The 26,062-nt window shown below is 54.0% G+C and overlaps 1 long non-coding RNA gene across 1 annotated transcript; it reads right to left on the bottom strand.

Annotated features, from left to right (window-relative positions):
• Window positions 1-19,754: 19,754 nt before the first annotated feature.
• Window positions 19,755-25,843, bottom strand: LOC122204070. The gene is made up of 3 exons (XR_006195466.1): window positions 25,756-25,843; window positions 20,389-20,475; window positions 19,755-19,837 (listed from the first exon to the last, which is right to left on the bottom strand). It is a non-coding gene; the product is annotated as an uncharacterized LOC122204070 (long non-coding RNA).
• Between the last annotated feature and the right edge of the window lie 219 nt (window positions 25,844-26,062).

Here is a 26,062-nt window from a genome sequence, read left to right as displayed (position 1 = left end):
ACGCGAGTGCAGTGTCCCGACCACACTTGTGCCGTGGTTTCTGCACTGTCACTGGCAGTTGGTACCTCTTGTCCCCCCTCACCGCCCACCAACCCTGCCAACAGCTGCACGTTGTCCTCTGTATTTAAGCATCTGGTGGTCCACAACCGTCTCCGTTGCCCAGCCCGCTCCGGGTGGCCCTGGCCGTCCTGACCCACTGTGTGCTCACGGTCCCCCCTCGCCCACCAGGGACATTGACTGCTGGGTGGAGAGAGCCATCTGACAAGCCGGCTTGTAGCAGGGCGTCTGGCGGGGGTTATCAAGTGTCAAGGCTCTGGCCCGGACGAGGCTGCCCTCCTGGCCACCACGAGGCTGCCGTGGGTCCCTGTCCCCTCCCCTGCTGAGGATGCCGTGCTTCTCAGCCCTCTGTCATCTCACCACCTGGCACCTGTCAAGGGACCCCCGCCACTTGGCTCAGTGTGGGCACGGACGTCACAACAAACGCTTTGGAATGAGTGGCCCTCCCACGTGGTTCTGGGATGCTGTGGTCATAACGTCACAGACGACTTATTCTCCTTCGTGATGGGAGGTCTCCACCGTTCTCCAGCCGCTCTCACGTGGGGACAAGTGTCTTCCTGTGACACCAGGGCGTGAGGGCGTGTGGATCCTGAAGACGCACCGAGGGCCGCACTTCTCGCCCTTCCTGGCTGAATCTCTGGGTCAGACGGGCCTCGGGTTTCATAAGATGTCAGTAACCGTGGAAAAGGCACCTGCGACTCCCGTGAAGATGAGAGTGCCTCATGAGACAGCCCGGCTCAGAACTGAAGGCGTCTCTCATCTGTAACTGCCTGCCCCCCACTCCACACTCACTGATTACCCAGGAGCGCAGAGGTAGCAATTATTTATAATAACTTTATTAGCTATAATTTGCATCGACCTTCTGAAAGGATCGCGTGCGCTTCTGAGAGCTGTGTATTAAATGCAAGCACCCATCCTTGACCCTGCCCCGTCGTCTCGGTGCACAGCAGTGTCCCTTTCTTCCCGGGAAGGACAGGTACAATTTGTCACCGCACAAATTATACGTACTTGCTATTGACATTCTTTTGTCAGACAAATTACTTGTACTTATTATGCTGAAGGCAGTTTCCACGAACATCTCACATTATGAAAGTCTGGATTTAGGCTGAGACGGAGAGGGTTATCTTTCGACTGTGGACACAGAGATGCAGGTCCTGACAACACGTGTCTGTGACTCTCCTGGGAGAAAAGCTGGCATTTTTGGCGCCCAATGCTTGCAGCTCTGGGCCTCCACTTGGCCACCACCGCATGTGGCGGCACCGGCCCCATGAGGCACACAGATGCCCCTCTCCACGTCCACGAGGGACAGAGTGGGGGCTGGAAGGGCAGGAAGCCACGTCCAAGTGTCACTTCCGGCAATTTCTAGCACTTACCAGAAGCTTCACAGAACGTGCTGCTGGCATTGCAAACCAGCCTCTGAAAGTCACACACTGCCAATGACAAAGAGGGCAAAGTTTGAGGAAAGACCCCAGAAAGCACTTGTTAATGTTTTTCTTTAAAAAAAAAATAAAGAAAAGGAAAAATAAATTTAAAAAAAAAAGAAAGGAAAGTTTCCCCTCTCTCTTTGCCCCTCTCCTGCTCACACTCTGTTTCTCTCTCTCAAAAATATAAAGAAAAAGAATAAACAAAACAAAATAAAAAAAGGAAAGTTTCCTTCCCTCATGAGAATATTGTGCTCAGACCGAACGGTGAGGTGGTTGAGGACACAGGTTAGCAACGAGTCCTTGGCCCCTGGTGTCACTGCTCCCGGAGCGTGCCGACTGGCCTTGCCAAGTCTGGCCGCCTCCCCTGCTTGGAGGGACCAGCGGCATCTGCCCGCCAAGCTCTCAGGACAAGTCAGTGACATCAAACATTTAACCATTTAGCTTAGTGCCTGGTACAAAGTCAGCAATTTTAAGGTGGGGCTGCTATTATATTTTTATAATTACCAAAGAGCAAAAATGTCCCCCCCCCAAAAAAAAAAAAAAAACTGTCATTAGAAAATGTGGCGTTGGCCTACCGTGCAGATATTTAGGACGTTACTAAAGTTCAAAGTAGAGCTGGCTTTTGCTGAGCCAACCGCACGGGGTGCTATGGGAAGACCCAAAGAACTCCCCTCCACCTCTCCCTCCGAGAGGGAGCAAGTCGGGGCAGCCACACGGCCTCCTGGACCGGCCCTCAGCACTCAGGTGGGCCCAGTGGCAGCTGGACCAGGGCTTCTGTGCTCTGCAGGATGACAGAAATACACACACACAAGCAGAGACACGTAACGGTCCGGACAGGCGGTATTCTTTTAATTCAGTGGCCTACTTGGTACCATAACAGTTTGGGTTCAACAAACCTGGAAATGTTTTCAGTGAGATGTTAGACGGAATTTCTTTTTTAAAAAAGACTCTTTGGGGTGCCTGGGTGGCTCACTCAGTTAAGCGTCCGACTTCGGCTCAGGTCATGATCTCGCGGTTCGTGGGTTTGATCCCCGCGTCGGGCTCTGTGCGGACAGCTTGGAGCCTGGAGCCCGCTTCAGATTCTGTGTCTCCCTCTCTCTCCGCCCCTCCCCCACTCATGCGCTCTCTCTCTCTCTCTCTCTCTCTCTCTCTCTCTCTCTCTCCCTCTCTCTCAAAAATAAACAAACATAAATAACTTTTTCAAACAGGATGAATGACAAGTTGGTATATTTCTATACAACTGGGTTAGATGTGGCATGGGTGGATTTCGAGACAGAGTTGCAGCATAAGAAATGCATAAGGAACAGTGGAAGTGTGTTACTGAGGAGGTTACTGGCCATAGTATAACAATGTTTCACGTGGATGATAAACTGTGGGGAATTTCTGATGTTAGTTTCCCCAGTGAGATTAGGAAGCACAGGAGAAGCAGGGATAACTGTTGCCTTAGATGATCCACTGGAGGAACTCAACAGGCCTGAGAAGCCGAGTGATAATCGTGATAATCACATAGCACACATTAAAGATTGCTGAGTAAGTCAATGGCAAATGAAAATTGTAAGCTGGTCAGAACAGGTGATTTTCTAGGTTTTGTTTCCTTGGACTTTATTCTGTATGTAATAAAAGAGACAGACTGTCTTTGAAATGAGACCAGTGCAGCAAGTTCCACGGAGGACAGCCCGTTAGTAGGGTCCCGTCCGGGGGACTTGAAGGAAGACACGAGCAGCCTCTGGACGATGAGGACTGAGGACATGTCCAGTGATGCTCGACTGTTGAGATGACACAACCCGACTGAGACTCTAAGGTGCTCCGAGGACGAGCGAGGCAGTGACCCCTGGGCCACCACTCGGACGGTGTGGAGACTTGACAAGGTGGTCAGTGAGCATCACACGGGCACAGAAATGCTGGGGATATGGTAGTGACAAGAAGACCCTAGCTTGGGCATCTTGACCAGTTCTTTTTCCTTTTTTTTAAATCTTTATTTATTTTTGAAAGAGAGAGACAGAGCATGAACGGGGCAGGGGAAGACAGAGAGGGAGACCCAGTATCCGAAGCAGGCTCCAGGCTCCGAGCCGTCAGCACAGAGCCCGATGCGGGGCTCGGACCCACGAACCGTGAGATCAGGACCTGAGCCGAGGTCGGACGCCTAACCGACTGAGTCCCCCAGGAGCCCCAGTATCTTGCCCAGTTCTAATGGGGCTTCTTTTCCCCACTAGAAAAACGTGTTCATTCTGGGCGTACAGCTGTTGAACTCACGATGAAATATCACCTTTCTCAGACCACATGCCGTGTGATCCCACTTATGTGAAACATCCAGAATTAGTAAATCTACGGAGACAGCCAGCAGATTAGTGGTTGCCTGGGGCTGGGGGTGGCTGGGGTGAGCGGTGGGGCTGCTACGGGTCTTTTTCGGGGGGTGAAGAGAATCTTCCAGAATTAGGTTGTGCTGATGGCCACGTGACGGAGTCCGCTGAAGCCACTGGACATACCATCCACACGTCGAATTCTCCAGAATATAATTTGTACCTCGGTGAGGATGTGAAACAAACCTTCCTTCTGTCTAACATCTGCAGGGCTCTGACTCGCTCTGACGTCACCATTTACTGTGGATCCAAGCAACCGGCTTAGTATTTGGTCCCGTTTCCAGGCCGGTTTGTTTGCAGCTGGGCGAGTTTACACGGGACGACACGAAACGCTCCCATTAGTTGTGCACAAGAGTGCAAGGCACGGTCTCCTCGATGTCAGAATGCAGAGACGTTTAACTGGCTTTCACTTTCTAAAACTGAAAGGTCTGCTGTGTCGCTTTTATCTCAGGACAAACAGTGTAGCGTTTACTTACTGCAGATGTTGTTTGGTTCTACGATATTAATGTGAATCAGGAAAAAGCGAGGTCACAGCCTGACATTCTGCTATTATCACGTGTCGAACAACACGCCATTGCACTGTCTCCACTTTCTACCTTTAGCTAGCTAGTTGCAAATATTCTCGATTCTCCTTTAGGAACCGATCCTTCTGTACAGTCGAGCAGAGAGTGGAGACAAAGCCAAAGCCACTGGAACCCGGAGAACGTTCACTCAGCAGTCCTGGGTTCCAGGGTCCCGGGGACGGGACAGGCCTCGCTTACCTGCGGCCTGGGGCCCTCGGAGTCATCTGCGCCGTGACTGGGGCGGCCGCCTAAGGGGAAAAGCCCAGGGTGCCCTGCGTTTCCTCCTTGTGCTCAGGGCGCGTCCCAGTTTCAGAACGTGGCTCTCACGCCCTGGTAGTTGGAACAGTCCCGTCCCGTTCTCCTTTCCTCCCGTCCTCTGAGCTGAGCCCCGCACTCGAAGGGACCGCACGGCGCCCCCGGGACAAGATGTGTGCCAGCCCCACCGTCCATGGGGCCTTCGGGGACAGCCGCGTCCTGCCCAGCGAGCAAGGCACGTGGCTGCCGCGTGAGCCTCTGCCACCTTTACGCTCCGAACTACAAGGAGCTGTGAGGGAGCGGCCGTTGTGTTTGCCGGGCAGGAGGAGACGGGGCCGGGAGGTCGCTGGGGGCTGACCCAGCGGGGCCTCTGTGGCCTCTGCTCTCGTGCTTTGGAGCCTGTGTTAGAAGCTCATCTGGCCGGGTACTGAGTGGAGACCCTGCGTGTGGGCACAGGAGCCTGGGCAGGACTGGGGGTACTGAGGGAGAGGGGCTGCACGTGCACGGGGGAACCCCCCCCAGACCCTGCTTTCAGACGGGGTATTCACAAGCAGAAGACGTGCGAAGGTCATCGAACATCCAAGCAGCACGTGAGCCTCTGCGACCATCGCTGAGGGGGCACGGGATTTGGACATTTCTTGGCTTTTTCAAAACTGCAGACTGGAAGAATTGTGGGTGCACGAAGTTTACGCCCTGGGTAGTACTTCCTGCCCTCTCCCTCCACCTGGGCTGCCTCCTCCGAGCAGCCCGTGCTTCCCCCAACCTGCGCTGTCTTCTCAGACCCCAAGCAGCTGGCCTCGCTCCAGAGTCTGCCCCTCCCCAGCCCGGACGGGCCACTGGCAGGCAGCCCAGACCGAGTTTTACTTGAATTAGTTTACACTGTAAACATCAAGCTCCAGCAATCCACTCACAAACTCAATCATATTCCACTGGCAGGCAGGCCCTGTTCTGGACCAGAATGTGGATGTGTGGGCACCAGGGCTGGGGCGGAGGCACAGGGCTGCAGGGCGAGTCCCCAGCAATTGCGGTCTTCTGCTGGCTGAATCCCCTGCCTGCCTTCCCCTCCCGTGCCCAGGACCCGCGGTGCTCCCTCCTCCTTGAGTCTTGTTTCTGGCACTCCCTGCACTCAGCACGTCCAGAGCCTTCTCCGTCCCCTTCTGCCTGACGGTCTCGTGCTGTGGACTGAAGGCTGGGTGCCCCCAATTCACGTGTTGAAACTTAACTGCCAAGGTGATGGTTTTAGGAGGTGGGGCCTTTGGGAGGTGATCGGGTCATTGGGGTAGGACCCTCACGAACAGGATTAGTGCCCTTGTAAGAGGCCCCAGGGAGCCCCCTCGTCCTGTTGAGCCGTGCAAGGACACGTCAGGAAGATGCCGTGAAGGAAGGAAGTGGGGTCTCTGCAGACACGGAATCGGCCAGAGCCTGGGTCTTGGGCTTCAGCCCTGAGAACCATGAGGGGTCCACACCAACCAGCCTGTGGTGTTCCGTGGCGGGGGGTGGGGGGACACTGCCTGCCTGCCGTGGGGACCTTCTCAAAAGACACCGTCCTCTGAACTCCTGCAGCACCTGCAAGACCCCTCGTAGAAGGTCAGGTCTGTATTTTGCCGTTTGCACAGTTGTCCTACTCTGTGCCGCACGCATTTTCTTTACCCTTCTTCTCTCTGGTGACTCCCATAGTTTCACCCACACCAAGCGTCTAAGAAATATTTGCTGTATTGAATCGTGAAACTGTCGCTTCCTCCTAATCCCCTACGGTGAGACTTCTCTGCACAGAGCAGAGACCCAGCTGGGCCCACTGGTCTTTAGGGCATCCGGTCCCACACGGTCACTGTTGACACGAGTGCTGGCATTTCCTATTGCCTCCTTGCGCTGGTTTTCAGCCCGTGCTCCTATATTAGAGTCAGAGTATTCCCGATTCTGTTTTAATAGTCAAATAGGAGAAGCCTAATGCTGAAACCTTTTTTCCTTCGGTATTTTCAGAGAGTCTAAAATTAGCAAGTTGATGGAACTGGGAGTTTTCAGATACGCTCGATACATTTGTAAAACTTAGAACGGGTCCCGGGATTGCAAGCGCTGTGCCCACACACCCTGAAAGGCCAGCCCGTGGACACTCAGCCTACGACCACGGGAGCCCCGGCCGTCTGCAGGCCCCACTGTGTCCTCTAGGACCGCGTCTCACCGCACAGCCGCCCTCAGTAACAGGCCTCACGGCGTCTTGGGCTCAGCCCGGTGGATCTTCCTGTCCCCTCCAAACCACCATCACCTAGAGCAGCCCACACCGCCCGTGCCGGCGGAAGGGCCCTTGCGCCTCCGCTCTGTGCCCTCCTCTCCAGAGAGACTCTCCAGGAACGTTGACCTTTAGCACAATTGCCAGTTTGATTTGTGAAAACATACTCTACAGATGTTAACTGTTATTATCGTCATCACATTTGTTATTTGTTATTATTTACTCATTAGTTATTATTATTTTTTTAATTGAGTAGGCCCCACACCCAGCACGAGGCTTGAACTCCGGACTCTGGTATGAAGAGCCATGCGGTCCACCCACTGAGCCCGCCATGGGCCCACACGTGTTATTTTTCGAGGATAACTCTGGCTCTGCCCCCTGAAAATTTGCGGCAAAAATTTTCAACTGCAGAAACTTCACACCCGTCGGAGAGTGGGACACATTTATTTTTATTTTTTTTATTTTTTTTTTTTTTAATTTTTTTTTTCCCAACATTTTTTATTTATTTTTGGGACAGAGAGAGACAGAGCATGAACGGGGGAGGGGCAGAGAGAGAGGGAGACACAGAATCGGAAACAGGCTCCAGGCTCCGAGCCATCAGCCCAGAGCCTGACGCGGGGCTCGAACTCACGGACCGCGAGATCGTGACCTGGCTGAAGTCGGACGCTTAACCGACTGCGCCACCCAGGCGCCCCCACATTTATTTTTAGATGTATTTTAAGGCATGGCGCTGCCTTCATTAAATGTAGGCGCGAATAGCGTGCAGCGTCTAGGAGTTAAGGCAGCACGTCACCGGGTCTTGACCTCTTCTCTCCCGCTGACCTGTGATCACAAGCACGTTTTAAACTCTGAGTGTGTTTCCGTATCCAAGAACGCGAACGAAAACAGTACTCGCTTGAAAGCTTCACTTGAGGCCTAAGAGGGAGAACGCATGGGACGCCCCCAGTGCGGTGCGGACACACCTGTGAACACGCGGCAGTGACAGTGGCCCCCGTGTCCGCTCCACCTGGCCGCTGGCGCCTCCTCAAGGCCACCGCCCAGACACACGCCGGCTGAGCGCCACACCTCACGTCCGCTCTGTCTTCCACGAGACAGAGCCTGCAAGACAGGGCATGGAAGTGACGTTATCACCGCCTGCCTCTGTTGACGACCCGAGGTCCTCGGAGCCACAGCCACATCCACTCTCATCGGGGCGCATGCCAAGCCTTCTCTCCTCGTCCCTCGTCGTGTGTGTTCCGTTGCTTTGAGTTTGCAGATGTTTGGCGCTCCCGAAAGGAGGGAAGCAGAGCCCCTCCAAAAACAAAGCAAAAAAACCCTCAAAATACAAAATCCTCATTAAACAATATTAATACTCATGAATTAAGAAAAACAAAAGGAGAAATTGCCTGGAAGAAATTCAGATCACCCTTTGATTCTGTCCACTGAAACGTGTAAATGACTGCTCCATTAGACGGAGGCGCGTGGACGCGGTGGAGGCTGGAGCCCGCGGCCGCAGCCCTGAGCCCCCGTCCAGGTGAGCTGTGCCCCCAGTGGCCTCAGCAGGTGCTCACCTGTTCTCCGTCGAAAGCTGGATAATTGTGGGACACGGACCGGCACCCAGATTATCTTTCGGTGAGACACACAAACATATTATGACATGTTGACAGCTCTTTCCTTCCCCAAAGAAAACGTGGTGTGAAAAGAACAAGAGAAACAATGAAACTACAGGGTGGTACAGTTGGATTAGCGGCCTTTTGCAAGGGGCCACACTGTTTCCAGTGATTTCCCGTAGAACTGAAGTGCAAGACGCGTGCACTGCAAGACGTGTTTGTGAGCACGAGCACAGACACTGTGTGCAAAACAACTATTATCAAACACATTTAAAGAAGTTGAAGAAAACCACCCAAGGACATAAATGCCGTTTTCTTGTATCAACTTAAAAATATCCACCTTCAGCATCTTGTCCTCAAAAAGTAGAGGCGTCGCAAGGATATTCAAAGACACCTGTCAGACTGAGGCGCTCTGATTTTATCTTACTTGCTGGCCTGCCCTGTGGGGGCCACACACACATATTTTTTAAGCAGGTTCCACGCCCAGCATGTTGCCCAACACGGGGTCCAAACTCACAACCCTGAGATCAAGACCTGAGCCATGACCGAGAGTCGGATGCCTAACCGACTGAGCCCCCCAGGCACCCCAACACACGCTAAGTCATCTCACCGTGGAACTCAGTGAGAGCAATGGCCGTCCCAGCGATCACGGGGTCACCTGTGTCACAAAAGATCGCACGTAAACAGGGTCAAGATGGCGGGCAGCAACGCCGTGTTTTCAACATGAGAGTCACAAAGCAAGACAAGACCACGGGTCCAGCTTGACACCGTCCTAATTCTCTCATGCGTGTCTGTTCGTATGTGTATGCTGTCATATTCAACAAAGACAGGAAGCACGCACGTGAAAGTTAGTGGCAACCTCAAAGACACAGTCATGGGATTCGGGGTGATGTTCCCTTCTTTGTTTATATCTACCACATTTTCTACAACGAACATAAAGTACATAGGAAATTGGAAGGAAAATCTATAATGAAATTTCATGCGGGGATTTTTAAGCTTATTTATTTATTTTGAAAGAGAGAGCATGTGAGCGCAGGGGAGGGGCAGAGAGAGAGGGAGAGAGAATCCCAAGCAAGCTCCAGGCTCTCCAGGCTTGTCATCACCAAGCCCAACTCAGGGCTCGAACTCATGAATCATGAGATCATGACCCGAGCTGAAATCAAGAGTCGGACGCCCAACCGACTGAGCCAACCAGGTGCCCCAGGAATTTTTTTAGTTTAACTATTAAAAATACGATGCAGAAGCCCTTGTGAGGAAGCATACTTAACGTGAAGACCCCCGTTGTCTGAGGCACGAGAGAAGAGGGCACATGGGCGGCCTGGGAAGCAGAGGCTGTCACCACCGTGTCCTTTGGCCCAGGGCCAGAGCTCAGGTGCACGTTCAGAGGAAACTGCCGTTACCTGAGACGGCAATGCTGACCTGTGTCAAACCTGTGGCCAAGCTGGGAATTTTGGACTGTGTGGGAAGAATTGGATTTCTCGTCTGTCCATTCATCCTGTCCTTACTTGGTCACCTGCACACAGTTAAGTATATAAAGATTACTAAACAAGTAATAACAAAACCAGGGGTCGGCAATCTGGATCACGATGATTTGATGAAAATAGAAGACTGGGCTGTCCCTCTGATATCAGGTCGGTAGACAACTGCTCAGAAACATAAAATCCACGCGTGTGTGAGCGTGCATCCTTCTCCGACCGGCAATTTGGGCATCTAGTCACACACGGGACGTGTGTTGGAGTCACGTAAGGACGCTCAGGTCTTCAGAAGTTTGTAGAAGTGTCCGTGGCAAGGAGGGCACCGGTGACCAGCCACACTCAAGCTCCTGGACACCGTGGGCAGCAGACCGAGGAGGCGGAGTGGAAGGTGGGTCCGCGGTACAGGCGTTGCCCGTGTCTTCGGGCTCCGGGATCTCGGCCGCGGGTCCTGCTGGGCCCTGTGATGGCTCGGACACCAGGACTGCAAGTGATCTGACAGCATCTCCTTGGCTAGCCTTCTCGTGGCCGCTCTGGGTGTTACATCCCAGGGACGCCCACACAGTCCACTTTCTGGGTCAGCTGACTTTCTGGAACATCTGCCTCCTACTGTGCTCTGCAATGTCCCCTCTCGACTCGTTACAGCCCCCCCGGACCACGCTCGTATCTCACCTCTGCTGTCAGGACTCAGGACACGCAGGGTGAGGACGCACGCCCATCCCGTGTACGCGGCCTGTTTGCGCGGCCTTCCTTCATCATCTCCCTGGTGCTCCTAGAACGTGGTGTCTGTGCCCTGGTGGACTAGGCCTGCGTCACAGCTCCGCTGCTGTCCCCGGCTCTCCAGCTTGTCCTCCCCCCTTTGTGTGTCTTGCTGGGTGTGGACGCAGCCAGGTGGTTCCTCCCGGCACCTGAAACTGTGTCCGCAGCTTCCTCTCTCCGGTGGCTTCTGGTTCTTGATGAGAAATCCACTGTCGTTCTAATTGTTTTCCCCCTCTCGATAAGTGTCATTTTTCTCCAGCTGCCTTCAAGTCTTCCCCCCGATCCTGAATGTTCACACAAGCCTGTGACGGGTCCCGGTGTGGGCTTGGGCTCACGCTGCTGGTCGTTCGTTCACTCAGCTTCTTGCATTTGTAGGTCTGTATCTTTTCCAGATTTGGGACGTTTTCGGCCACTGTGTCTTGCAGCACTGTGTTAAGCCTGCCCTCGCTCTCCCTTCCCGCGCGCTCTGGACACGAGTGTTGGCAATTCCGCGGGAGCCTCACTGTCCCCGCGTCCATTTCCCCCAGCTGTTCAGGTCCCTCCTGCTGCAGCGTCCACTTCCTGGGTCCCTCCCCTGCCCTCCTGCCACTGAGCCCCTGACTGCGTGTTTTACCCCTCGTGCCCCTTTTGCCCTGCTTGTTGTTGTGTTTTCATTCTGACCCTGCCCCGTGGCGCTTCCCCGGCCACGGTGGCTGTGCCAGGCCTTCTCCTGCAGCCGCGTGACCGGCGCTTGGCGGCCTGTCAAAGCCTTTTCATTTCGATGCTGTCCCACGTGCCCGAGAGTCCCCGACCTTTGCCCCCACAGAGTGCACCTCCCCGGCTGTCCTCCTCCTTCGGCTTGAGGTCTTGCTGTTCTTGGGAGGACAAGGGGTTTTCTTTCTTTCTTTTTGTTAAGTTTATTTATTTATTTATTTTGAGAGACAGTGCACGAGCAGGGGAGCAGGGGTGGGGGGGTGGGGAGAGAGAGTGCAAAGCAGGCTCCAGGCCATCAGCCCAGACAGAGCCCGAGGAGGAGCACGATCCTGTGAACTGTGACATCGTGACCTGAGCCAAAACCGAGAGTCACACTTAACCGACTGAGCCACCCAGGAGCCCCACGAGTGATTTTCAGCCGAAGCCTGGGTGGTTTCACGGCACGTTGTGAGAGCCTCGACCTTACTCAAACCTCGAGTTTGGCTGTCTCCCCCTGGCTCTGCTCTGGCAGCACGGTGGACACACCTCTCCCTGGTGGGGAGCCTGGGGTCCTTGTTGCTGCCGGGCCAAGGGGTCACCGGCTGCCCCCAGGGTCACCGCTGACACGAGGCAGGCGGGTGTCCACCGAGCAGGGTGGTTATTGTCTAAATGTTGTCTGTCTGGCCAGGCAGCCCCCTTCCTGGCCCCTGGGCTGGAGAGAGCAGCTCTTCTGGGACGTCTTCACCTCTGCCCGCCGGTCCTTCTGGGCTGCTGGCTCCTCAGCCCCGAGTCCGGGGGAGCCCGGGGAGCCTCTGCCATGGGGCCCCCGCCAGTCTGCCTCCTCCCGCCGCGGGGTCCTCTCGTGTGTGTGCTGTGCAGGTAACGGCCGGCGGGGTTTAGTCATTCTTGGCAAGATGGGAAAGGAAGGAGCATGTCAGCTCCTCTCTCCAGAGACACAGGCCCCACTCCCTATGTGTTCCTGTCTCTCACCTGCACTTTCTAATTGGCAGAAGTCCTTAATTTTGATCAATTTTCCTTTTCAGTTAGTAATTTTTTAAGTTTATTTATTTTGAGAGAGAGAGCGAGCAAGCCAGGGAGGGGCAGAGAGAGAGGGAGAGAGAGAATCCCAAGCAGGCTCCGTGCTGTCAGTGTGCAGAGCCCGACGCAGGGCTTGAATTCACGAAACTGCGAGGCCAAGACCTGAGGTCAAACCAAGAGCCGGCCGCTTAACCGACTGAGCCCCCCAGGAGCCCCTCAGTTAGTAATTTTTATGTTCAGCTTTGACCCATAAAGGTATTTTGTCCTGTGGAATTTCCTGGCAGGTTTATTGTTAACCGTTTGCACTTGTGTCTACACTTTGCCTAGAGCGATGTGGGTTTTTCCGACACGGGGCACTGCAGAGCTCAGGTTTTGAGTTTTTTCCCTGGATGCTCGGCTTAGCACAAAGGCAGCTGGGCCTAGCGACGGGGGGAGGATGCCGTTTTTAATAAATAATGCCCGGTCACCTGGGTATCCACAGGACATCCATAAACACGGAACACGCCTCCGTGTACTGAGACCTTTCACTCCGAAACCCAGGCGTTTTTGGAGCGTAGAAATTAGCACAGTACACGTAGCAGGTGCCACACGTCTGCAGTGGTTCAGACTCGTGCAGCAAAGCATGAATACTCACAACCGGAGAACACGCAGGTGCCTGTGCACACACACACGCGCGCGTGCAGGCACTTTGGTTCGGGTCAGGTGCACCAGAAAGCACATTGCACGGCCACTTCTGATTTCCAAAACACTTCACGTTTCTCGACAACGACAGGCTGTCGATCGCACTGTCTCGTCTCCGGGAACAACGTCACAGCCTCTACGAAGCCAAGTCACCCCAGTGACCAAAGACCCCCCTCCCTTTGCCGGGCAGCCTCTTGGTGCTCTCAGGGGCACAGAAACCCAGCAGCAGGACAGTAAAGTGATTCGTACGTCCACACCCTTCCAGGCCAACTCCTACAGAGGACTGGATTTCACGGCGTTTCCCACGGAACAGTGCTCATTTCACATAAAAAAGAAAGCAGCATAATTTGCAAATAACCCCAATGGGAAACTTGGTAATTTAATTAAAAGCAGCTCTTGAGGCCTTAAGTATTTTATGTTTCATTGTGACAACTCTGGAAACCCACAACCGAGTACCAGGGGAGGGACAGGCAGCTGGTTCATAGCAGAGCTCTTCCGAGGCCGTACCCAAACTGGGCTGCACAATTTGATTTGTATCAATAACCCCAGCGGCTGTTGGGTGAGAAGTCCGTAGAATCACTGGCCTCCTGGATGGGAGTCTCCCATGGAGACAGCAGCCACAGGAAAGGAGGTCCTCAACGCGCTTCCCCAGCTGGCTTCTAACATCACACTTGGTTTCTTTGTCTTTGGTCATACAGGGACTGTTTCTAAGCTAATGGCCCTCTTTCATCATTTTAAACTTGAAAAGCTTCTCGTTAGTAAGCTATTAGATGACATTTAGGCCATTCTAGATCGGAGCCAAGTTCATACTCCACAACCACGTCCCACAATGCACCTTTGGAGACATCAGGGTGGGTGGGTTTTTCTAGAGCCTCTGAGTGTTTCTAGTTCCCGGCCTAACCATCTGTCTCGGCCTCAATTCTCCATAGAGCCTGGGCCAAGGGCTTCCTCATCTGGTGAATTGGACCCGGTGCCCTCGATCTCCAGAATCCTCTTCAGGTGGTTCTGGCTCCCAGCTTCCGGAGAAGCGGGCCACCCAAGGTCACTGCTCCTCAAAGATGGCCCACCTTCCTCAGAATTGCCTGGGACCATTTTTGAATGGCAGCTCTGCACACGGGCCCCAGCCCTAACCCCGGGGTCTTTGCGGGATGAGGTTGACTCTTACTAAGCGTTCTGTCAATAAGGCAGCTCGAGGATTTCTTTGTAGGAGGGCTGCACTCAAGCCGTGTAGCCAGGTAACGAAGGCAGAGGGGCCTTGTCAAGCTGCTGTGTAGCAAAAGCTGCACTGCCAGTTGGGTCATATGGCGATCTGGGGCGGGGGGGGGGGGGGCCAGCCCTTGGCACCGCTCCCACTCAGAGCTCCGGTTCAAGGGCTGACCCAGGGAGCCCTCAAGCCATCTGAGAAAGTCTCGACGGAGCTGTGGCTTAAGGGCCTTTCCCCTGGGGCTGTCGGCGGCCGGTGCGTGTGAAATCAGCTGTCACCTGTGCTGCATGGGGGACACCCAGGCAGGAGGTGGAGAAGGACAGGCCGAGCCTGTGTCCACAGCTACGGACATGACACGCTGTCATCTCTGCGTGCCTCAAGTTGTCGAGTGGACAATAGAATCTGTGCCGCGTGGAGGGACCAGCCATTGAGTACTCGGTGACTCTCACTGTGCACTGACAACCCCCTGGGGACACACCGCAGGGCTGACAAGTTCCCAAACATCACCGACACTTGCTCTGAAGTTACTTCCCCCACGAGTTGACACACATCTTACTTTGCTGCGGGGACGGTACGCAGACGTGGAAACGGCCCTCCGATGCCGTCACGGACGTTTCGGTGTCAACCCTTCCAAGCGGGCGGTAGCAGAAGGCGGCGTTCCGCTCTGCAGAGAGCCACCGAATGTCACCACGCTGACGTGAGCGTGGCGCTGACGTGGGCGTGGCGCCGGCGTGCTCCCGTCTCCCTCTGACGCCTCCCGGCAGCCCTTTCGCTCGGAGTAAAACAAAATGGCAGCGCTCGCGTCGACCCGCTGCTTTTCCGTCAGAGAAACGAACAGACAGCGGTTTTCCTTTTGATCGTCAGCGTGCACGTGAATGTCGCCAGGCTGCGGTACTTGCTGCTCTGGCGACGCCTTTGCGGCGCGGTGGCCACGATCAGCGGGTCCGGCTGCAGAGCGAGGGGGAAGGCGTCGGAAGGGGGGGGGTCGGCCGTCTGTGGGCACCGGGCGCAGGTCTCTGCGCGGCGCTCGCTTGGCGCGTCACCGCGCGCTGTCCGCCGGGAACCGGGCGCGATTTCGCGAGACCCTCTCCGCTCACGTGCTTCCGGGAAGTGACGCGCGTCAGAAACCTCGTGCGGCGCTCGGGCCGGAGCTGGTCCCGCCCAGTCACGTGACGGCAGGCGTCGGCCGCAGTTTCAGGCTGTGGCCGTGTCAGAGACGCTCGCAGGACGTTTCAAGACCACGTCTTCTGAAAACGAGGATCAGTCGGTCTGTGAAGAAAACTTCCGGGACACGAGCATGTACCGAAGGCGCCATGAAAAACGGTGGGCGGATGATGTGCATTAGGCAGAAATCGTGTGCTGTTGGTACCAGAATTCCTTGAAACGTTCCCAGGAGGCTCGATTTGAGGTCACTTTGGAACTGCGAGACACCCGTCACCCTGTAGGGAGGTGTCGGTCGGAGGCCTGCTCTAGCCGCACACCAGTCGTAGACGCTAACTCGCAGGGGGTGTGGAGGCAGCCAGCCAGCTTTCGCCAGAGGCTTGGAGGAACCACCTGGGTTCGTCGCTGAACCGCGGGCTCCCAGGACCCGTGTGGGTCCAGCCTGGGTGCCGCCTGAGGTGACAGAATTTGTGACAACCAAACAGGCCACAGAAAAGATCGCAGAACACATCCCGCTCTGTCCTTCCCTCGCCGTCTGCTTCCGGGGGCCCATCCAGCGCCCCTGTCTTCTGTCCATGCGGGAGACGGCTTGTGACCTGGGGTCAGGCAACCCCCGGAATGTATCCAGATGCTTGTATCTGCGCATCGTCTCTGTATTTCTGCGAGAGATTCACCAGCTTCCCTCACAACCCATGACAGAGCACACGACTCGGCTCAGTTCAGTTTTTAGTTGGCTCTAAATAAAGGTTTATTTTAAAACAGGTTTAGATTTATAGAAAGACCGCAAAGATAGTACAGATCATTCTCCATATGCCCTACGTCTAGTTTCCGTGACGTTTTACGTCGGTACAGTATGTTTGCTACAATTAATGAGACCGGCAATGCGTTATGACACCCGAAGGCCCGTACCTTACTCAGGCCCCTGGTTTTCTCCGCTGTTCTTGTTCGGCCCCAGGACCCGTGAGACCTTAGCCCTCAGGAGGCTGCAGGTCGTGTCCTTCCTCCGTCCCAGGACCTGAGTACCAGCAGCTCAAGATCACGTCTATGTTTTCAAATAACATCCAGTGATGTGGATTAGATTAGCCAAGTCAGATCAGACCATGATCCTGCCAGCACGGACACGCCGGGATTCACACGGCTTTGCTGTTTGTACTCAGAGGACCATCCCCCAGAGATGGGCGGCTTATGCAGTCACAGGCGTGCCTCGTCCCTTCTCACACAGGAACCCAGCAGCGCCCGGCCTCGGCCTTGTTATGTGGCTGGCTCAGAGAATTCTTCCATTTCAGTTTCCTTATAAAGGAGAGTCCTCCTCTGTTCCTGTATGAGAAAACAACGGTGTGCAAGTCTGGGTTCCGGGCCCGAGTTCAAATCCTACTGTGCACGGGCCTCTAAGCGCCAGACCTCTGTGCTGATGTCTCGGGAGGACGTCGGCGTGACTGGGTGTTGGGGAGACCCCAGGGAGCACTGGCCGGCCCACGGTTGCCGGTGCAATCAGCATGCTGGTGTCCAGAGAGCCTCGCTCTGAGCCTGGCTTAAATATGCATGTTTCGGGGAGCCTGGGTGGCTCAGTCAGTTAAGCGTCTGATTCTTGATTTCCGCTCAGGTCATGGTCTCATAGTTCTTGAGTTCGAGTCCCGCATCAGGGTCTGCATGGACAGTGAGGAGGCTCCTTGGGATTCTCTGTCTCCCTCTCTCTCTACCCCTCCCCTGCTCCCACAGGCTGTCTCTCTCTCTCTCAAAATACATGAATAAACTTTAAACAATTGTTTTCAGTAAAATAAATAAATAAATACACGTGTTTCATCACAGAACCTCATGTTTGTCAGAACAGACAGATAACTGGACACTTCATTATTTAAGCTGGTGGGTGGCCAGGTGGGTGGTCACCCCCAGAAATCACCCCGGCTGAAGGAAGCTCGAAAGTGGTGGCAGGTAGTGGAGACGGTGTCGGGAGGGACAGCGAGGGCACCTGCCCTGTGCTGGGGGCGGGCGTTTTGGACGCGGCTGATGAGTCACGCTGTTCTTTCTTAGGGTTTATCCAGTCACCATAACTCACAAAACAACACCCCTTTGGGCAGAAATTTTTCTCAGTAATGGGAACTCGAGCATAGGGAGCAGCACGTCCTAAACGGTGACACCACTGGAAGTGCTTCCAGCTTCATGCAGCTGTCGGATCTCATTTCTGTTTCTTTCTTTTTTGTTAAATTTTTTTTTAACATTTATTTATTTTTGAGGCAGAGAGACACAGAGAATGAACAGGGGAGGGTCAGAGAGAGAGGGAGACACAGAATCTGAAACGGGCTCCAGGCTCTGAGCGGTCAGCACAGAGCCCGACGCGGGGCTCGGACTCACGGACCGTGAGATCATGACCCGAGCTGAAGTCGGACACTTAACCGACCGAGCCACCCAGGCGCCCCTCGTTTCTGTTTCTTACAGACCGAATGGATTCAGCATAAAAAGTCATCTATTTGGAGGGACCCTGCCATCGGTGTCATTCTGGGAAGCCGAGTGAGGCACGACAATTGTGAGGCGTACGTGTAACGCTGGCGTCCTAACAGTTTCAGCCGCTGTTTTCAGGTGCCTGCACTGCTTCTGTTCTGTCCTGCTTCCTACGCTGTTCCACGACAGGAAGTCAGAAGAAAATGGGCCTGAAGACCACGTTTGGCTTATATGCTGCGGAGAGGACTGCTCAATCTGGACATTTATTCAGATTTTCAGGTAAGAGCCAGGCCCTGTGCCTTTCTGTCTCCTAAGAGTCACAGTTGATATTAAAAACTACTTGACAGCATAGGAAATGTTTGATTACCCATTTTTACCAAACGGTCGCATTTTCCATAAGATGGAGGTTTTTGTGGGGTCAGGCTGGATTCCTGTTGGAAGACGGTGTTTTTCACAGAGAGACAAGCCGTTGGTACAGATGGGCGCCTTTGCAGTTTCCAAGTCGTGAAGCCTGGGGCCCCTGCTGGTTGGCACAAAGTTGCCAGGTGCCTGCTTACTACTCGGCTCTTGCTCCCGGGAAGCCCTCAGGCCGGGAGAGCCACGGCGCCCACTCTGCTAACCCCACCTCGGCTTGGCACCTGCCTGTACTGTCGGCAAGTACAAAATGCGCACACAAAGGAAACAACAAAACGGAACGGGGGAGGATGAACGTGAGGCGAGCATTTGTGTTTGAACCGAGCTGCTGCCCAGAGACAGGGGCGAGATGCACGTGGGAGGGGGCAGAGACCCGGGCAGCCCCCCCCCCCCCACCGCAGAGTCACAGCTGCCGGTGGCAGGCTTTCCTGCAGAAATCGCTGTGCCGTAGGAAGCAGGGAGTGAGGCGGCCGACGGATTGCGCCCCGAGAACACTGGCCCCGTCGCCTGCAGCCGGGGTGCAAGCCCAAATGTCACAGAGCAGGTGCACGCTAAGTACAGGTATGCAGATGCTGGTAAAGGGAAAGCAACAGTCCCGCGTGAGGATGAAAACCGGCGCACATCAGGCCTCAGGGCCGCAGTGCGGACGGCCGGGCGGAAATCCCACGTCCTCGGTGTCTTGTCTACAGGACAGCTGCTGTCCCGCTCCAGGCGCTGGCCGCTGTGTGGCAGCAGGCCCGGATTCTCCAGGACTCGTCATTTTTTAAAATGTTTATTTATCTATTTTTGAGAAAGAGAGCACGAGCAGGGGAGGGGCAGAGAGAGAAGGAGACACAGAATCCCAAGGGGGCTCCAGGCTCTGAGCCATCAGCACAGAGTCCGACACGGGGCTCGAACCGTGAGATCATGACCTGAGCCGAAGTCGGACGTTCAACTGACTGAGCCACCCGGGCGCCCCTAGAAGTCACTTATTTTTGACAGCTGAGCGCAGTGATGGTTACACAGTATCTAGAATTTGGCTCAATAAAGCAAGTGCTCTGGACAGACCATCAATTACAGTAAGAATAGTACACGTGATCATGATGGAAGCGGATACAATGTAACTTTAATAAATGGAAACACACTTTCTACTTTGGCTGTTTGTTCATTCCAGGACCAAAACACCTATGAAATTTCTGAGTTTCTAATTTAGAAAATCTTAAATAGGGAGAGAACTGTTTGGACAAGCCTGGCTAACGGTTTTCAAAAACTCATTAGTCCTGTAAAATTCCAATTTATCGTCTCAAATTTGCAAGGCTTCCAGCGTGCTTACCAATAATGCCTTTTCTTTTCAAGTTATCCTCACCTCATCTGCAGTTCCCCGTATCATTAAGCCGAACACAGAGTTGTGACTGCAGGGAGAGCCCTCAGCATTCCGTCCGTGAGCGCTGCTGAGGCACGAGGAGAGGCAGAAAATGGCGAAGTTCTGGCGCAGAGCGGCTTTCTTCCTCGTTTGCCCCAACGTCAAGTTCCGAGAATCCTCCTGCATATACGGCACTAATTTCAGTTCATCAACACCTTGGCTTCGACACAGACGACTTGCCCACGAAGGGGAGAGCCAGAACACGGGGCGCTGCTCTCGGGGACACGAATGGATCCTGCAGGCCACGACCCTCCGGGGGGCCGCCTGTCCTCCACACCTCCCAGCTCAGCACAGCTCTGGCCCCCGGTGTTGGGCTTTGTCACCGGCAGCGGGCCTGAGAGCCCCTCTGCCGTGTAGACCAAGAGTGCTGGTGCCAGACAGCAGATGCGGAGGAGGAGGGGTGGGCCGCAGGTGACACTGCAGTGGGACGGGGAGGGCAGCGCGGTGTGATTACTGCACACGGTGGCCAAGCTGGACAGGGCCAAGCCCCCAGATGACTCCCGGGGAGACCCCTGCACGGACTCTGTCCCATTAGGGCCGCTTCTAACCAGCGGCTTCTATCTGCTTTCACTGACGGAGCTCAGGGGCGGCCCCTGTGCCCTGTCCCCGCATCATCAGACTTAACTCCCATGGAAAACTCCAACATTCCCTTTTGCAAGGTTGAGCTTTACCTCCAATGTCCAGATGTGTGGGTCCCCGGGTCTTCGGGGCACCGTCCCCCACACCTGCCATGCTCTCTTAGCTGGTCACGACACAAGCTGCTAGGAAAACAGATCATCCATTGTGCCTGGACTGGTGCAGTACCCCAACCAGTGCTTTCAGAAGGTAGCCGCGTCACAAAGCTCATTCGTTCTCTGCTCATAAATAGTCGGCAGCCCCTCTTCAGGAGGGGTGGGTCTTGTTTTGTTTCATTTTTAATTTTTAACGTTTTTATTTTTGTGAGAGACAGAACGAGTAAGGGAGGGGGGCAGAGAGAAAGAGGGAGACACAGAATCATCGGAAGCAGGCTCCGGGCTCTGAGCTGTCAGCACAGAGCCAGACGTGGGGCTCAAACCCACGAACTGTGAGATCGTGACCTGAACCCAAGTCGGATCCTCAACCGACTGAGCCCCCGGGCGCCCCAGGAGAGGTGGGTCTTAAACGCATGAGTGAGCCCCCCCGGGGAAGAGCTGGGGGAGGCGTTCTGGACAGAGGGAGCTTGCGAGTGACAGCTGTTCCCCTGCTGGGTGGGCCGCAGACACGAGCTCAGGGAAGCATTGTGAGGTGGTTTCTAACCCCCACTGCACAGGCCCTAAAACTAAGCCCCGGAAAGCATGGGCCGTGGCCACGGTCAGAGCAACGAGCGGGAGCACAGGTCTCTCTGGTCTGACGGGGGTGACACAGCCTCCCCTAACCTGCGAGGGTAGCAGAGAGCGTACTCTGGAAGATTCCACCAGCAGATGTCAGGGACAACTCAGGCAGGGTACCCGGCTCGGCTGTCTCTCATACACCCCCAGTTTTCTCGGCCCCTTCTGGCAAGCGGTGGCTGAGGAACACGGGGCTAGTCCAGGGGACCGAAGCGGGAGTCTGCTCCGTGCAGTCTGCGGAAAAGCTTTCACTTTTCTGACAGAGAGATGGGCTGTTGGCTTCAGGCCACGTGCCCCTGCCCTTCTTTCGTCTGAGTGGAGCATGAAGCCACGACCTGGGACAGCAGCAGCCACCTTGAGGTCATAAGGGGGCCGCACGAGGACAGACTACGGCGGCCTTTGGTGGCACGGAATGGACCCCAGCAACTCCCGAACTCTGGGCTTTGGGTTATTCGGGACAAATAAACTTCCACTGAACTATTAGGTGGATTTTCTGTTAGCTGCCACCAAGTGCAAGGGCACGGGGCTGGGTGCCTTGGGTGGTGATGAAGGTGGGCTTCCCAGGTTCAATCCCGTCCTCTAGCGGCATTCACAGCTGCCCGGTCCCTCTCTGCTTAGCACAGCTCCGAGCCCAGCCACACTGCACCTGCTAGAAATACCGAATCCCTACTGAGCCAGAATCTGCACCTCAACAGGGTCTCCAGGCAGTCTGGAGGTTACCAATTTGCAAAGCTGAGGAAGTGCTCAATGCCCAACACCCCCGCCTGGTCGGGAGGCAGGCTGGCCAGTCTGGCAATGAAAGACAGTCTCTGCTCTGGTCGCTACATCAGCGGTACACGGATCACCCAGGAGCCCCAAACCTCAAGCCCTACCCCGAGCCTCGGAGGTGGGCCCAGGAATCTGGGTGTGAGGCACGTAGCTGCAGAAATGCTGCTAGGCTCAAGAGAACCTGCTGGAAAGGGGGCAGGAGGTGTGCGGTGTGCAGGGTGAAGTGACATGACCTTGTGCAGTCTTAACACAAGGATGTCTCCTAGCTAAGCAAGGTTTCCTGAGTACAGGTACTCAACTTCACTGAAATTTCTATTCCTTCCAAGAGTACAGGAACAATCTCTCATCTGTCCATCCATCCATCCATCCTCCACCTGTGTCATCTATCCATCCACCCATTCATTCCTCTGTCATCCATCCATCCATCTATCCATCCATCCATTCCTGTCATCCATCCATCCATCCATCCATCCATTCCTCCAACTGTCATCCATCCATCCATCCATTTTTCCATCATCCATCCATCCACTCCTGTCATCCATCCATCCATTCCTCCGTCATCCATCCATCTATCCATCCACCCATTCATTCCTCTGTCATCCATCCATCCATCCATCCATTCCTCCAACTGTCATCCATCCATCCATCCATTTTTCCATCATCCATCCATCCACTCCTGTCATCCATCCATCCATTCCTCTGTCATCCATCCATCCATCCATCCATCCATCCATCCCTCCAACTGTCATCCATCCATCTATCCACCCATTCCTCTGTCATCCATCCATCTATCCACTCCTGCCATCCATCCATCCATCCATCCATTCCTCCAACTGTCATCCATCCATCCATCCATCCACCTATCCATCCATCCATCTGTTCCTCCAACTGTCACCCATCCATCCATCCATCCATCCATTCCTCCCTCATCCATCCATCTATCCATCCATCCACTCCTGTCATCCATCTATCCATCCATCTATCCATTCCTCCAACTGTCATCCATCCATCCATCCACCCATTCATTCCTCTGTCATCCATCCATCCATCCATCCATTCCTGTCATCCATCCATTCCTCCAACTGTCATCCATCCATCTATCCATCCATTCCTCCGTCATCCATCCATCCATCTCCTGGCATCCATCCATCCATCCATTCCTCCAACTGTCATCCATCCATCCATCTGTCCATCCATCCATTCCTCCATCCATCCATCCATCCATCCATCCATCCATCTATCCATCCACCCATTCATTCCTCCATCATCCATTTATCCATCCATCCACTCCTGTCATCCATCCATCCATCCATCCATCCATTCCTCCATCATCCATCCATCTATCCATCCATCCATTCCTCCAACTGTCACCCATCCATCCATCTATCCATCCATCCATCCATTCCTCCATCATCCATCCACCCATCCATCCATCCATCCATCTATCCATCCATCCATTCCTGTCATCCATCTATCCATCCATCCGTTCCTGTCATCCACCCATCCATCCATTCCTCTCTCATCCATCCATCCATCCACCCATTCATTCCCGTCATCCATCCATCCATCCATCCATTCCTATCATCCATCCATCCATCCATCCACTCCTGTCATCCATCCATCCATCCCTCCAACTGTCATCCATCTATCCATCCATCTGTTCCTGTCATCCACCCATCCATCCATTCTTCCATCATCCATCTATCCACCCACCCATTCATTCCTGTCATCCATCCATCCATCCACTCCTGTCCTCCCATCATCCATCCATCCATCCCTCCATTCCTGTCATCCATCCATCCATCCATTCCTCCAACTGTCACCCATCCATCCATCCATTCCTGTCATCCATCCATCCATCCACCCATTCATTCCTCCATCATCCATCCATCCATCCATCCATCCACTCCTGTCATCCATCCATCCATTCGTTCCTGTCATCCATCCATCCATTCGTTCCTGTCATCCTTCCATCCATCTATCCATCCATCCATTCCTCTGTCATCCATCCATCTATCCATCCATCCACTCCTGTCATCCATCCATCCATCCATCCATCCATCCATCCATTTCTCCAACTATCCATCCATCCATCCATCCATCCATCCATTCCTGTCATCCACCCATCCATCCATTCCTCCACATGTCATCCATCCATCCATCTATCCATCCACTCCTGTCCTCCCATCATCCATCCATCCATCCATCTATCCATCCATCCATTTCTCCAACTATCCATCCATCCATCCATCCATCCATCCATCCATCCATCCATCCGTTCCTGTCATCCACCCATCCATCCATTCCTCCACATGTCATCCATCCATCCATCCATCCATCCATCCATCCATTCCTCCATCATTCATCCATCTATCCATCCATCCACTCCTGTCATCCATCCATCCGTTCCTCCGTCATCCATCCATCCACCTATCCATCCATCTTCAATCAGTCATCTTGGAGAGATGAAGTCTAGAATGTTACAGAAGGATGGAACAAATGTCTTTGCTCATATTTATCAACCTCAAGTTTCCCTGGTACAGACTTCTGTTGCTTGAAGCCGTCTCTCTCTACTGTGGGGTGGTGTATGAAACTTGCCCTTACGCTTTAGGTTATTCTGATTGGTGAGCAGAGCTTACCAGTCTGGCTCATCAATGAGCGGACACTCGAGATTCAGCTCTCCCGTTACAGATTTTCTGCCCCTGGAAAGCTGCAAGTGCTCAGACAGTGGAGCCTACCCTCTGGTGACAGGACTGTTCCTGGAGCACAGAGCAGGAACCTAAGAGTGGTGTGTTTGCAATAAAAGGGGGGACGTAACTGGGTAACGTGTGGGATGAAGCAGTGTTGATTCTCACCTCCTAAAACAGCACTCAGGCAGCCCAGGGCCTGGGGATGCGGCAGGAAGCTGGTGGCTGCCGGGTGAGGCACGGGGACACACCGTCTCCCACTACACTGGCAGAGAAGGGCCATAGGGACAGTGTGCCAGCCTGAGGCCATCCCTCTGTCTGGACCATCCTGGCAGCCACCAGCAGGCCTGTGGGAACGAGTCAGCTGTCCTTGTATCTACCTGTGCGACATGATTTGGCTGCAGCGGAGAGGGCTGGGTGTGCAACCCCACCGGCCGGGACAACTATGCGTAGGGACCAGGGCACATGTGGCCGTGGGCAAGCCTGTCTGGGCCCACAGAACTTCTAGGCAGCTGACATCCTGCGAGCTCAAGGCCATCATCCCCACGACCCCGTGTCCTGAGATCCTGAACTCTGGTGCCCTGGCCACATCTGTGCTCCTTCCATGGGGATGCACAGGGCTGCCCTCGGCTCTCCCGCCTCCAGGACGTATGTCCCGGTCCACATGTGCAAAGATACACACATACACATGTCACTTCAAAGAAACAACACCAGGGTGCCTGGGAGGCTCAGTCGGTTGAGAGTCCGACTTTGGCTCAGGTTGTGATCTCATGGTTTGGGAGTTTGAGGCCCGTGTCGGGCTGTGTGTCAGTGTGGACCCCGCTTTGGATCCTCTGTCCCTTACCACCCCCGCCACCTCCCCCCCACCCCACCAAATAAGTATATAAAAAAAAAAGGAAAAGAAAGAATGCCAATGGTTTGGGTGGGCAATTCCCTGAGAAGCCCACGTGCATGCCAGGGACCACAGAGTCCCAACTCGCCCCTGCAGCCAGCCCGGTGGAGGGGACAGCCAGCCAGAGACCAAAGGTGCCACCAGAGCCGGGGGGCACCCCCATTCCTTGCCTGTTTGGGCACTCGAACGCTGGAGAGCTGGTTTTAGACCAGGTTTGATTGTTAACTTTGGAAAGCATTTTATATGTTCAGAAAGGTGAGAATGTTTCGATATTGTTTTCACATTTCTAGAGGAAACTAACTCTAGCTTGAAAATCAAAGGTGACAGTGGGGAAGGGAAGTTCACCATCAACAGCTCAGAAGAGCCCACGGCGAAATGGATGGTTTCTACACAGTTGTTCAACGGTTGGCCTCATCCTGAAACGCAAGACGACTGGCTGTACTCACATTAGTGAATTAAACATTCCAGAACTACCTCTAAACCATTAAACATTCTGCTAATGGAATCCCAATACATCAAAGGAAAAGCTCCAATCTTTTTAATTACAAAAGTAGAGAAAACACATAATTGCAATTGAATATGCTATTTTTAAATGCATGTGAAATATTGAATATTTTCTAATAAAACAATCGAGCTAGCCTTGCAAGCATAT

This window comes from Panthera leo, chromosome D3 (assembly GCF_018350215.1).
Source record: "Panthera leo isolate Ple1 chromosome D3, P.leo_Ple1_pat1.1, whole genome shotgun sequence".
NCBI classification, from domain to species: domain Eukaryota; kingdom Metazoa; phylum Chordata; class Mammalia; order Carnivora; family Felidae; genus Panthera; species Panthera leo.
The sequence above is the reverse complement of the archived record's forward strand: the minus strand, read 5'-3'. Positions and strand labels throughout refer to the sequence as shown.